Raw genomic sequence first — 14,166 nt, 5'->3', positions numbered from 1 at the left:
AGGAAAATGGGAGCTGCTTCGTCTTTAAAACATGCTTCTCCATTTCTCATCCAGAGAAGCATAATATTCTGCCTTTTTAATATTTCCTAAAATATTTCATTCTTCTAGGAAAGGGGTGGGTGCTAACTTCCTTCATTACATTGCAGAATCTTCTGTCTGCATTTCCAATTGGCTTGAAGCCTAGATAAACCAAACAACTAGAATAACATGAGTAATGTTATTTACAATGAGATTTCTTTAGTTATGACTTAGCAGAGGAATGGACAACCTGTGGCATTCCACATATTGTTAATTTTAACTTCCAGCATCCTTACAATTTAGTCATTGGTGGAATAAGTACAAATAACACGTGTGAGCTATACATTAATCCATGTGAAATAGTGAAGACCATGCATAAATAAATCCTGAAAGAATGAAACAAGAAAATATAGGAGAATTCTGGGAGATGAGGCAAAATGTAGAAGAGGAAAATGATCTAGAGGGAAACTAAAATATTAAGCATAGTCCTGGTAAATGAAATATAGATTAACATAGTTAAAAAGTAACAGTGCATGCCACAATAAGCTTAAGGCAATAAGAGACATGGAGACAAAGCTAAAAGGAAAACAAGTATGATATAACTGTGAAATAGTTTCACTTCTTGAAATGTGTACTATCTATAAATGTGATCCTTTTGTTCATATACTTCTAACCTTTGAATGCCGTGTTGTATTCAAAAACCTGTTGAGCCCCACCTACTTCTCTCATTATCATATTCAAAGCAGAAATTATATGCAGGTCCATTACACACAGCAGGGTGCTTTCCCCAGTCAAAAAGACTGGAAATTCCTGGGCAGGTGAGGCTCACTAACATGACGAAAGGACTTTTGTCTAGGTTACTTCTGTATAGGTTGTGACCTACTTTTTTTCAGATAAATACATACCTTTTTTTTTCATTTTCATTTTCTATCTGGTTTGAGATAATCATCATCACACTGTCCCAAAATTTTATAACATTAGTGCTATAATGATGCTAACCTTATATGGGTTTGTGAAAAAAATTGTGGCTGAATTTTCACAAACTACTTTTGAATTTCTTCTTAGTTGCAAAAGTCCATTGTTATTTCATACGGGGAACAACTCTTTGAACATATCAAACATTACCAAATTGCCTGATTTGATCCCACAAATAATCTGACATTTTCTAGGTATTTGCGGCAATCCCAACAATCATTCCCCAATATCTTATAGTGACTGGGGATAATGGGGCTTTAAGTCTAAAATAAGTATTGGGCACCAGGTTGTCTTCGCCTCAGGAAATCATTAAATAAAGCCCATAACTGCTTTCGGCATTCTTCTTTTTCCTGACATGATTCTAATGCATTAAACAACCTTAGACATGTGCATAATCATATATAACAATGAACCAGAAGTCCTAATTTATACAGTGAAATGCAAGCAAGTAAAGTAGGAAAAGGTAACTTATTGTGATGTCTGAACAAGGAATCCTGTTTCTTCACTACAAAATGAGACAGGAATGTAAGGCAGCCAAATCAGGTTCAAATATCACGAATATCCATTCCTGATTAATTTTACCTAGTTGTATAAAGGGAAGAACAAATCAAGACTTCTCATTCACAACAAACCATGCCAAATATGACTTATTTTCCCAACGAGCAACCACTTCTGTTCTAGTTTTCATTTTCTTTGGCAACTGATTTATAGAAAAGAAAATTAATCAAGTCTAATAGACTCAACAATGCAATCCTTTGTGGCTTTTAGAGACCCTCTGCAGAAGATCTAATCAGAGACATGCTAAAAGCCTACTTGACTTGGAAGAGAAAGAAGAGGGTGACAAGAGAGACAAAAAGGGTGGACTCGGAGAATGCTTTTGTCTGGATCATACTCAGTGCTTGTTTCAGTTTACTCCAGAAGCATTGAGCCCCTAAGCAGGAAAAAGCTGGCTCACTCTACATGCTAGGCTAATTCCTTTCACTACAATAGGCTTTAATATGGTCTTTACAAGTCCATAAGGGGTATGCCATCTGGCCGCATGAAAGCTAGAGCAACAACTTCACCTGTGCAAAATTGAAACAAGATGTGACTCCTCCAATGGCTTGGTTTAATTTAAGCAAAACAGAATCTGTATATTTCACATAAGTGATACTGACATGAGGAACTCTAACACAGCCTCTAGAGCAGGGGTGTCAAACTTGTGGCCCATGGCTGGATGCGTCACATGCTGGCCACACCCACGCCCAGTTTAGCGAAGGGGGAAAAAGTTGCGATACGGTCATGTGACGATGCCATGACGATGTGATTTGACACCCCTGCTCTAGAGACTTACTAGAATTCCTGTCTAGTTCCTAGAATAACTGAATGGGGATAGTAAAACTGTAAGGATGGTGGCTTCCATGAAGATGGAACACAACTTATGTATATGTCAATCTCAGGGGTGAAATCCAGCAGGTCCTGACAGGTTCTGGAGAATCAGTAGCAGAAATTTTGAGCAGTTCGGAGAACTGGCACATGCCACCTCTGGCGGGCCCCAGAGTGGGATGGGAATGGAGATTTTGCAGTATCCTTCCCCCAGGAGTGGGGTGGGAATGGAGATTTTGCAGTATCCTTCCCCTGCCACGCCCACCAAGCCACACCATGTCCACCAAGCCACGCACACAGAAGCGGTAGTAAAAAAATTTGGATTTCATCACTGGTCAATCTGTACATAGTGTGAAACTCATTTATTTCAGCATACATTTCAAATAAATTTGCTCCTTTTCTTCCCGAACCTCATGCTTTCCAGATTGAATTGAATTACAACTTCCACCACTCCCAAACTAGCACAGCATTAGATTTGTAAAGACTGCTGAGAGTGCTTCTCAGGTATCTTGAAGAGTGTCCATTCCCGTATTACCCCTTCCTGAGCAAGCCTTCAAAATGGCTATTCCATGTGGATGGAAATAATTATTATGTGATCTGTCAGAGTCAATGTGGCCTATTACCAGTCGATGAACTACAGGTAATCCTCAATTTACGACTGCAATTGAGCTCAAAATTTCCATTGCTAAGTGAAACATTTGTTAAGTGAATTTTACCCCCATTTTACGACCCTTCTTGTCACAGTTGTTAAGTGAAGCACTGCAGTTGTTAGTAACACAGTTGATAAGTGAAGCTGGCTTCCGCGTTGACTTTGCTTAAAAGAAGGTCCCAAAAGGAGATCACATGACCCCAAGATACTGCAACTGTCATACCAATATGAGTCAGTTTCTAAGTGTCTGAATTTTGATCATGTGAGCATGGGAGATGCTGAAATGGTCGTAAGTGAGAAAAATGGTCATAAGTCACTTTTTTCAGTGCCGTTGCAATTTAGAATAGAATAGAATAACAGAGTTGGAAGGGACCTTGGAGCTCTTCTAGTCCAACCCTCTGCCCAGGCAGGAAACCCTACACCACTTCAGACAAATGGTTATCCAACATCTTCTTAAAAATTTCCAGTGTTGAGGCATTCACAACTTCTGGAGGCAAGTTGTTCCACTGATCAATTGTTCTAACTGTCAGGAAATTTCTCCTTAGTTCTAAATTGCTTCTCTCCTTGATTAGTTTCCACCCATTGCTTCTTGTTCTACCCTCAGGTGCTTTGAAGAATAGTTTGTGGCAACTATTCACAGGGGTTCTTTGTGGCAACCCCTGAGATATTGGAACATGGCTATCATGTCACCCCTAGTCCTTCTTTTCATCAAACTAGACATACCCAATTCCTGCAACCGTTCTTCATATGTTTTAGCCTCCAGTCCCCTAATCATCTTTGTTGCTCTTCTCTGCACTCTTCTCTGCACTTTGAACGGTCACTAAATGAACTTGAAAGTCAAGGAGTACCTGTATTATTATATTTTCAAAAAGCAGCCTTTTGAATGTATGAGAGGGATTAATGTAGTCCGTGTCATTGTTCTGCCTTACTGGGGCTAAATATTCCTTTAAATGTCCACGTGCCTTAAATTTCCTAATTGTTTTATACTATTTGTGTCAGCTTTCCCTATTCTGTTACCTTCAGAGACGGAAATGATGAGGAATGTCATCTAAGGACAATTCCACACCAGATGCTTATGTTCCCCCTGAATTGGCTTTGCATTGCTCTTAAACCATGCTGTCACTATGCTTTAGCAGATGAACCAGTTTACTTCTGGCTCAGCCGCAAAGGCATTGCTCTGAAGCTGGTTTTCATATGGAAATGTTGTCACCCTGTAGTTTAGAAGCAGACGAATTCCTGCAAGACACAGGTGACCATGACCTATCATCCATCTCTCTCTCTCTTTCTCTCTCTCTCCCTCCCTCCCTCCCCAAGTGCAGCCATGTTATGCAATTTTTCAGTGGGTTGGAACAGTTGAGGGAGGAGGGAATGGAAATTATTAATCTCAGAATTTTCATGTTCCTATTCCTACAAAAAATGAGGAACTGTGTAGAAATAGTTCAGACTCATTTCTTCCAGTGATGCCACTGACGTCTTCCTGCAGTTCTTTGGAAAGTGAGAAAGCTAAATTGTGGTCCCCACATCAGGGGTGGGATTCAGCTGGTTTGGACAGGTTTGGGTGAACCAGATGTTAATTTTAATCTGGTTGGCCAAACTGGTTGTTGCAAAGACTAGCTGACCCCTCCCACCCTTCCCCTCCCCTCCCAGGAGTCTCCACATGGCCCATTTTGGATGCTAGGTAAGTGCAGGGCCCGCATGGAGGCTCTGGGAGGGTGAAAAATGGGCCTTCCAGAAGTCCAGAAATGGGCCCTTTTCTGGCCTGCAGAGTCCAGGGGAGGCCATTTTTCCCTCCCAGAGCCTCAAGGAAAGCCTCTGGAGCCTGGGGAGGGTAAAAAACAGGCCTACCAAAGCACTGGAAGTCCGAAAACAGGCCCGTTTCTGGCTCTGGAGGGCCTCTGGAGCCTGGGAGAGGCCATTTTCACCCTCTCAGAGGCTTGAGGAAAGCCTCCAGAGCCTGGGCAGGGCAAAAACACCCCATCCTCCATGGTGCAGGAGGTCGAGTAGGCCATGCCCACCATGGCCATGCCCATCCAGCAACCAAGCAGAGAACCGGTTGCTAAAATTTCCGAATCCCACCCCTGCCCCACATCCTCAAACATTGGCCACCTAGTTTTAAAGCAGGGATGGAGAACTATGGCCCTTTTATGACCTGTTGACTTCAATTCCCAGGATTCTGGGAGTTGAAGTCCACAAGTGATAAAGGGGCCATAGTTCCCCACCTCTGCTCTAAAGGAAGGCTACTTTGACAGCTTCACATCTTTTCCCTAGACCCTCTAGCAATGGTGTTCAGAACAGGTATGAAATTAGTAATAGTTTCGGTTTCTCCCACTTGTTCTGCAAGTTGTTACTGCAGAAGAACAGCTGCAACAACACAGGATGAGCAATGTTTTGGGTTTCTTGTTACTGAAAGGTCCATCATCAGTGAAGTTGTTTTCAAACATCTTTGGGGGGTTGAGAAGTGGACTAGTAACTGTGCCTAACATACAGTTTATAGAGGACATTACTTTTCTTTGGAAACATCTGGGGTGCATCAGGTTGAGGAAGCCTTCCTTAATACATGAAGCGTATGGAACTGGGTTATTTAAGTTTCTATTTCAAACTTTTATACTCTTATTATTCTATTTGTAATTATTTAGGAAATTAATTCTGATGCCAAGGTTTATAAACAGGAATACCTCCAAGGCAGTGTGGGATAAGAAATTGAATATTCTTCTGTGTGAAGGGAAAAGGAAGGTCCAGCAATAATCTTTTTCAGAAATTTCCCAGCTTTCAGGAAGGTGAATAATAATTTTAAAAATCCTGCTTCTCTGTGCATAAGGAGAGGTTTGATACAGTTGTTTGCAAGATTAATTTGTTTTATTAGGATTTTTTCCACTTGGCTTATGTCACATTCTACAGCTTCCCTTTTCCTTTTGTCAGTTTGAATGTGACACAACTGGGCTGTTTCTGAGCTTTCTAAACATGATTAGTTATTTAGCTAGAAAGAAGGAAAATCCCACTTGGGTGGCTGTTGACTTTTCCAGGCAACGAGACTGGCAAAGGCCATTTCAGATAATTTGATTGTGATGTAATCAACCATTATGTTTGGGAAAGTCCCAGCTCAGCTGTTCAGCCTGCTCTGCAAAGAACCACAAAACCACAGAATTTCCCCTTATAGCAGAAATTTTAAGCAATTAGTTTCCATTTTCGAGCTATCTCCTGAGCACTTCAGAGAGCTGAAATTCTGAGAATCTGTCTCTGGGGTGCATCTTCATTAAGACAAGTGGATGTTCACATGATGGCATGCGATGGTGTACAAGAAATGGATATTGCTCCAAAGCCACGTGGAGTCATTTAAATCCAGTTGTACAATTGCTGGGCCCACCCCTGACTTGAACTCCCAGATTTCAATTGCACAATGGCCAAACAATGATGCAGTTACTCATTTTTAGGTTGACAACAAACCCCCCTTTGTGCTAAAACAGAACAAGATTAATATGTTTTCACAAGCAAGAAACTTTCTCCCTCTATTCTCCACTTACCCGGAAATCTTTTCTGTCCAATACATTTTTTTTTTGCATCTTCACTCCACTTATTCCTTGTGTGATACACACCCTGTGGCCTGCTACCTAATCCTGTACCCCAGAATGATTTTTGATTGTTTGCCAAGAAATATGATTTATTCCTTATATTTCACTTTTCTTCTTTGTAGTAGGCATGGGAGCAGTGGCGGTGGGAGGCTCCGCCCACCCACCTGGATGTCATCATAGATGCTCTGTGCATGCGCAGAAGCGCTGCGCACAAGTGAAGCGCGCAAGCATGCTCACAGTTCCGAACCGGTAGCGAAGGTAAGTGGAACCCACTACTGAATGGGAGGACTTATTTATTTTTTAATTATTATTTATTTATTTATTTGTCAAGCATATATAACATAACAGGTAAAAGTATAAACATAATTGGAATATATGAAGAGTAAAAGTAAAAAGGAATATTAGGACAGGGACGGTAGGCACACTGGTGCACTTATGCAATATATCTATATATCTATATCTATATCTATATCTATATCTATATATATTTCACTATAAGATGTTATTATTACAGTTTATAGGTTTATAATGGTACAGAAATGCCACTTCTAAGGCTGGTGAGGTCAAGAACTGGTTCTGATCCTCTGCTCGAAATCTACATGTTCATCCCTCAAAGTTGGGGAACTGATTACATGATGCCAAAAGTTCTATGGGATGAAGCTACTGCATACTATTAGTACAGTAGCAGAATTGCAGAAAACTATTGCTCATTGTTATGTGTTTTGGTTTTTGTTGGACAAGGTAGTGGATGTTTTTTATTTCCATCTTCTGAACAGAAGGCCAGATCCTTTTGTAATTCCTGTGGGCTTAAAAAAAACAAGTTAAAGAAAATGCAGAGCACGGGTTTTTAAATTCTTTCCAATCCCTTTACCAGCAGTGGTCATAAGAGGCCTCCCTCCCCCTCCCCGGTGCAATAAAGTAGTGTATTGTGTTTGCATTTTTTGTTTTCCTCTTGTGCTACATCTCTCTGTGCTTGAGTATTATGTGCGCACTGGGAAGCATAGAGCAAGCTGGATGTGTTTTGTCCTAGATCATATGACCAGGAAAAGGATCCTTAGGATAGGGGCATTCGGCAGCCTTTCCTAATGAAAATCTGGGATTCTTTTTCTGGACTGTTTTTCCTACAACCCCAAAGCAGTTCTAACACATATTTTGCCAGCTTCTCCCACCATACCACATTTACTGTAATCTCATTCTTTTCCATTTGGGGAGAGTCATCTCACAGCTGGTGAGTTGGATGGCATTTTGAGCCCCTTTGCATAGTTTTAACGTACTGTTGTTTTGGAAATAATAAAAAAGAACACTTGATACAGATTCACATATTTTAAATCCAAAGTATTAAGGTTTTTTTCACCTAACACTAGTGTTTTGCAAATAATAGCACTTGACTTCTAGACAGTGGTGGAATTCAAATTTTTTTACTACCAGTTCTGTGGGTGTGGCTTGGTGGGTGTGGTGTGGCTTGGTGGATGTGGCAGGGGAAGGATACTGCAAAATCTCCATTCCCACCCCACTCCAGGGGAAGGCTACTGCAAAATTCCAGTTCCCTTCCCACTCCTGGGAGAAGGATATTGTAAAATCTCCATTCCCATCCCACTCTGGGGACAGCCAGAGGTGGTATTTGCCGATTCTCTGAACTACCTAAAATTTCTGCTACCGGTTCTCCAGAACCTGTCAGAACCTGCTGAATTTCACTCCTGCTCAACAGTAGTAACTGAGAGAAGGATCTAGGTGTCCTGGTGGATGACCACTTAAGTATGAGCAAGCAGTGGCGGCAGCTGCCAAAAATGCCAACACAGTTTTAAGCTACATCAACAGAGGGATAGCTTCAAGATCACCCCTGCTTCTAGAGGAACCAAACATTGTGTTAGATTGGCTTTTGACTTTAATCTAGCAAAGTTCTTACAGGATAGACAAGTGAAGGTCATTGTCTTTTTGGGGAAGGCAAAATTTTCAATGGTGCGTGTAAAACTGCATTTGAACGGTGCCAAAGGTTAAAACTATATGTTGGGGAAAATACTTATTAAAAAGCATATGTTACTATTTTGAAGAAGTAGTAGCTGTAGGATCTGATCAAAAATTTACTCCCAATTTGATCTGAAGGCTCACACTTTATCCTTTGGACTATTATTTGTCCATGTAGGTGCACTTTACTATTAAAAATCTCTCCATGGTCTCTTAGGTGTTGGTAATTGAGAGGGGAGTTTTCAGCAGTAATTGGCATAACTGGGATCGACATTCACAAGAAAAAATATATAGGGTCCTTTCTTCAAAACTATAACAAGTTGGGAAGGTTAAGCACACTTTAAAAATGTTTATTGTAACAGGTTTGGCAGAATTGATATAATTTCTAGATTCCTAATGCTTGTTTTGAAAAAAGGCAGGTGAACCAAAGTTATTTTCCTTTGTTTTACCTTTCAAACATTAATTATAGGTGGTTTGAGCAGAAGAATTCCTATTATATATTACTCTAATGGAATTCCTGGTATGAACTGTGCTTTTAAAATCTGATTTAGGGCAGATAGCCTTGGAAAAAAAAGCAGTTTTCACACCTTTCTCCTGACTGCATGCTATTCACAGCAACAATACCAAACAAACCTTGACTATGATTATAAAAATCGTATTTTATAGATATAGACAAAGTTTCTTCAATATTGTATAGAAAATTAAAGTTATCAATGTTGCACAGATAACTTTGAAGAATTATTTTTATTTAATTGGAAAATGATATTCATATTCTTAATTTAAAAATATTATGCCACATGCAAGAATCAGTGTAATTTGAAAAGTTTCAACTTAAAAATTAGAGATGAAAACCTTCAGTGTTTGTTCAGGAAATGAACAAACTGAATTCATGCAAATCTCTTAAGGCTGGAAAACCCATCAGCACATCAGTTGATTTTCCTACTTCATGTATTACTCACTGGCCTCAAGTCAGTGATCTTTTTCTTTCTTTTTTATCACTTTGTTTAGGCGCGAGAAACCAAGATCTTTGCATTTTTCAACCTGAAAGTTCAAACTAAGTACCGAAATTCAAAATGCCCTGGCTGATAAGAAGAAGTAACAATTAAAGTCCTGCAATCCAACACTACAGAGGGAGTTCAGCAAAGATAGCAAAAACGATCTTCTAAGTTTGTAGATTTCTTCATTGTCATATATGACTATATGAGACTATCCATTGTTGTGTTTTGTTCTCTGAATCCAACAGCTATTTTACTACAGGTAGTCCTCAACTTAACAACCATTCATTTAGTGACTGTTCAAAGTTACAAGACACTGAAAAAAGTTACTTATGGCCTTTTGTCATACTTATGACCATCGCAGCATCCCCATGGTTACGTGATCAAAATTTGGATGCTTGGCAACTGGCATGTATTTATGTCATGGGATCATGGGATCACTTTTTGCAAACCTCTGATAAGCAAAGTCAATGTGGCAAGAAATGGAACAAAACTAATTTAACAATGGTCTTGCTTGGCAACAAAAATTTTGGGCACAGTTGTGGTCATAAGTTGAGGACTACCTATACTCCCCCACCACCCCCCACGTATGTAGGCACTAGATACCATCTTCATAAAACTCCAGATTATCTCAGGAGGAAAATAACCATGTATTAAGATTAATCATACTGAGAATGTTCAGACATGGTAAACACTGGATGTTTCATTCTTAAGAGAACAATTCCAGGCTCCTATGGACTCTCACTTTCTCTTCCCTACTCTTTGCAAAGAAGAGATGGGGAACATTTGCTTCCACATTTGATTAACACCCAAGCTCGGAATGAAATGTAATGATGCATGGTCAATAAAATTAACCCTGGTTGTCATTTTACCTGATGCAGCAAATTGCAATTTCCTGGGGAAATAAAGCTAATACTAAGGATAAATATTATGGCATCTGAATGAAGGCAAAGACAGTGGGATTTAGTTTTGTCTATGCTGCCTAGCAGCAGCTCTTCAAAGTTTCAGCTAGAAATCCTTTTGGCTTAAATATATTAAGGCAGTCTCCAAGAACCTTGGATATATCCCCAATAGATCTCCAAAAAATATTATATTATAATTTTTAATGTGCCAGAAAATTATTCAATAGATGACTAAATGATACTAATCCTCATTATCCATGCATTCTGCTTCTGCAGATTTGCTTATATGTGTCTATAAAAGTGTAATCCATTTATCATGAAACACAGACTCAAAATGGTTCTATGCAGCCATGCAGAATAGGGAAAAGTGTATGAGAGCCTTCCTGCACAGAGTCAACATGATCTAGACTTTTTTCTGTCCCATCTCATACTAAATAAAAACAAGGTGGGGGCTGGTGATAGTGAGCATTTTTCTCCTGCTTCTATCAGTCTTCATACTGTCTAACCACTTCTTTGGGTCCCTCCTTAATAGCTGTTTCATACCATCCTAAGGTCATCCTAAATTCTTTTTACGTTGACTCACTTTGTTTTGGAATGTGGCTGCTGAGATATTTTTCTTGGTCCATAAAAAAATGCAATTTTACTAGAAATTCCAGGTGTTACACAAAAATATGCCACCAAAGCACTGTAAATTATCCAATACCCAGTACATGTGTAAGGTGAAATACAAACATGAATTGAAGTGATACAAACATATAGAACCATATAGAAAATATGAAAAGATAATATAATGTTCATTTGATGATGATTTTGTATTTAGAATAGCTTTTAAACATTAACCTGCTGAATTAGAATATTTCATATTGCTATCTTCTTGATATTTTAATGCCCTTTGTATTTATATCTGCTTTTTTTCTTCCAATGATGCATTTTTAATGTTGATTTGATTATTAGGTATTTTAGTAAAGGAATAGGATTTAAATAACCAGTAAAATGAAATGAAAATACACTGTATCTATTTTGAGATAACTCAAAGGGGATTTTTTTTTTTATGTAAAGTATTCTTGTAAGAGATGCTTTGAACAATTTTATTAGCTGTCTTGTGGTTTTACCCTTTGCCAAAGGAAGGTCACATCTTTTGAAAAGAAAATAAATGTTAACATCTACCCAGGGCATCTGGGTTGGGGAAGGGAACTTTGAAAAAAATCAAAATGGCCTCCACAAGTGAATCATTGAAAGCCTCACGATTTCTTACATGCATGTAAGAAGGGATGAAATTTCTATTGCATGGTTGTGTCTGCCATCTTGGCTTTTTTGGTTCTTGGTATTTACCTCTTTTTAAAAAATAACAATGTCTCATGTTAACAACTGTTACTCTATTTTTTGTGATAATTTATTACATTTATATCCTGCCACAGGAAGAATTATTCTTGGAATGATGGAATTCATATTACCTACTTTTCCTTACTGGCAAAATATGAAAATATGACACTTGTTGCTATTTGAATTCATAGATCTGAATTAGATTTAATGTTATGTAGTGCTCTGAGTCTCAAAGCAGTATAAAAAAATACATACTAATGTTTTTGAAGAATGTGTCCCTCATTTTCTTAAGTAATCAAAACATTGTAATATAAATGTAGATTTTCTCATGATGTATTGATGTTAGTTATTAACACCATTTACTGTATATCCCACGTTTCTTCCTCAAAGTGGTACACAGCTCACTTTTTCTATTTTTCTTACAACATACATTTTGTAAAATAAGTAGAATTAAGAGAGATGTTTGGTCCAGGCTGGATTTTAACTTAGACTTCTCATTCACACTCCAATACCTTATTTGTCTCACCGCACTGGCCTCAAAGGGCAAATATCTTTTCATATATCAATTAAACTATATTTCAGAGAAAAGGAAAGAATGGAGTATAACTTTGTAATCAGAATTTATTTTAGTAAAATACTGACAGAAATAAATCCCTGCTGGTAGTAGTGATTGAGTTAATCAACACTTTTCAGTCAATTGTTTTTGTGAGAAAATTTCCTAAAATTTTCCACCAGTAAGAATCAAGAAACTTTAAATCTATTCCTCCCCCATCTCCCAATTTTTATCTATATTTTCTTAACAGATAAAAAAATGTATAATTTACTAACGATATTGAACAAATGGACATTTGTATGATATAAAGGGATATTTTTCTACAATAAAAACACTTTTTATTTTGTGATATAGTTGTGGTAGATGGATAATGCATCCTTTCCTTTGTAAATCGGTTTAAATCTAAATTTTTGGTAGCTTGCCTCTGGGGAATTTATTTTCAACAATATGAAGTACTCCCTATGAGTTAAGAGATTTGTTAATCGAGGGAACACTTTTGCATTTACAGGCTACTGAAAGTTGCTGTAAATCCTCTCAGAAGGAACAGTTATTTGAGAATAAACCGATGGACAAAATATAGTATTAGCAATCAGGATTACAGTTCATGAGTGTTTACAGTATATTTATTTGTTGCAAGGACACCAGCTGCCAAGAGACCCTGCTACAAAAACATCATGCAAATTAGAAGTACAAAGATCACCAGAACTATATGTTTCAGTTTAGAGAGGTGAAAAAAGAAAGAAAGAAAGAAAATGGAATAGCTACAAAACACAGGTTATTAACCCTTTTGTGCCATGGAGCCTCTGAGAGTCTGGTAAAATCCATTAACCCCTTCTCAGAAGATTTTAAGTGCATAAAATAAAGTCCATAGTTCTAGAGTGTATGACAAAGAAAACAAGATTCAAAAACAAGAAAAGCTAAATCTCAGATAGGGGTTAGCGACAATATAAATAGTCCTTGTTTAACATCCACTTGTTAGACGTTATGAATGAGGATATTTATGATGGGTCCTTATAGTTGCAACCATTGCAGTATCCCCACAATCACATGACCACAATTTGGGAGCTCAACATCCAGGTTGCAATTACACCCCAGTATCCTACCACCTTCATTGCTGGCTTCTAACAAACAAAGTCAATGGGGAAGCTGACAGGAAGTTGCAAATGGCAATTATGTGACTGTGGGATGCTGCAATCATTTGGGATTTGCCTAACAATGGCAACTGGGATTGCCAGAATTGTGGGCATATGGTGGTACAGTCATGTAACATTGTGCCTTTATGACCGCATTGCTTAGCAACAAGAGTTCCAGGTCTCAATTATCATTGTTAGTGAGGACTACCTGTAATATAATTTTTTTCCATCCTAGTTTATGGAGTCCTGGAAAAACATCCCTTATACTATCCTGCTCACTCATACACCCATGTAATGATGGTTTAGTAGATTTATTAATATTCCCCAGCAATTCACCAAAAATTCAGGTCTGTCCCAATTAAGTCCAGCCAAAAGTAGACCAATGCTAGTCCACAGAGCAATGGCCAATGAGTCAACAAGGCACTTGAAGTTTCCCAAACAAAACAAATCCACCAGGCAAAATTAAATCCACAATATAAGAGGATTCACAAGGCAGTTCATAAGACGTGATCCAAAGTCAGTGTCAATCCAAAGCAAGGCAGGAATTATAACAACCAGGAAACATGCAGCTAGGGAATGAATTTATTGTTCTCAGCATCAGCTCCAACTGTCTGTTGTGCTAAATAGCCAGCTTCTGAGGGACAAGGCTACTTGTGAGTAAACAGCTGATTTTTGCTGCCTTTTCTCTGCCTTATATACCCAGTTTCCCCCAAAATAAG

This window comes from Pantherophis guttatus, chromosome 3 (genome assembly GCF_059756535.1).
Source record: "Pantherophis guttatus breed Tessera chromosome 3, ASM5975653v1, whole genome shotgun sequence".
Lineage (NCBI taxonomy): Eukaryota > Metazoa > Chordata > Lepidosauria > Squamata > Colubridae > Pantherophis > Pantherophis guttatus.
Note: the sequence above shows the minus strand (reverse complement) of the source record.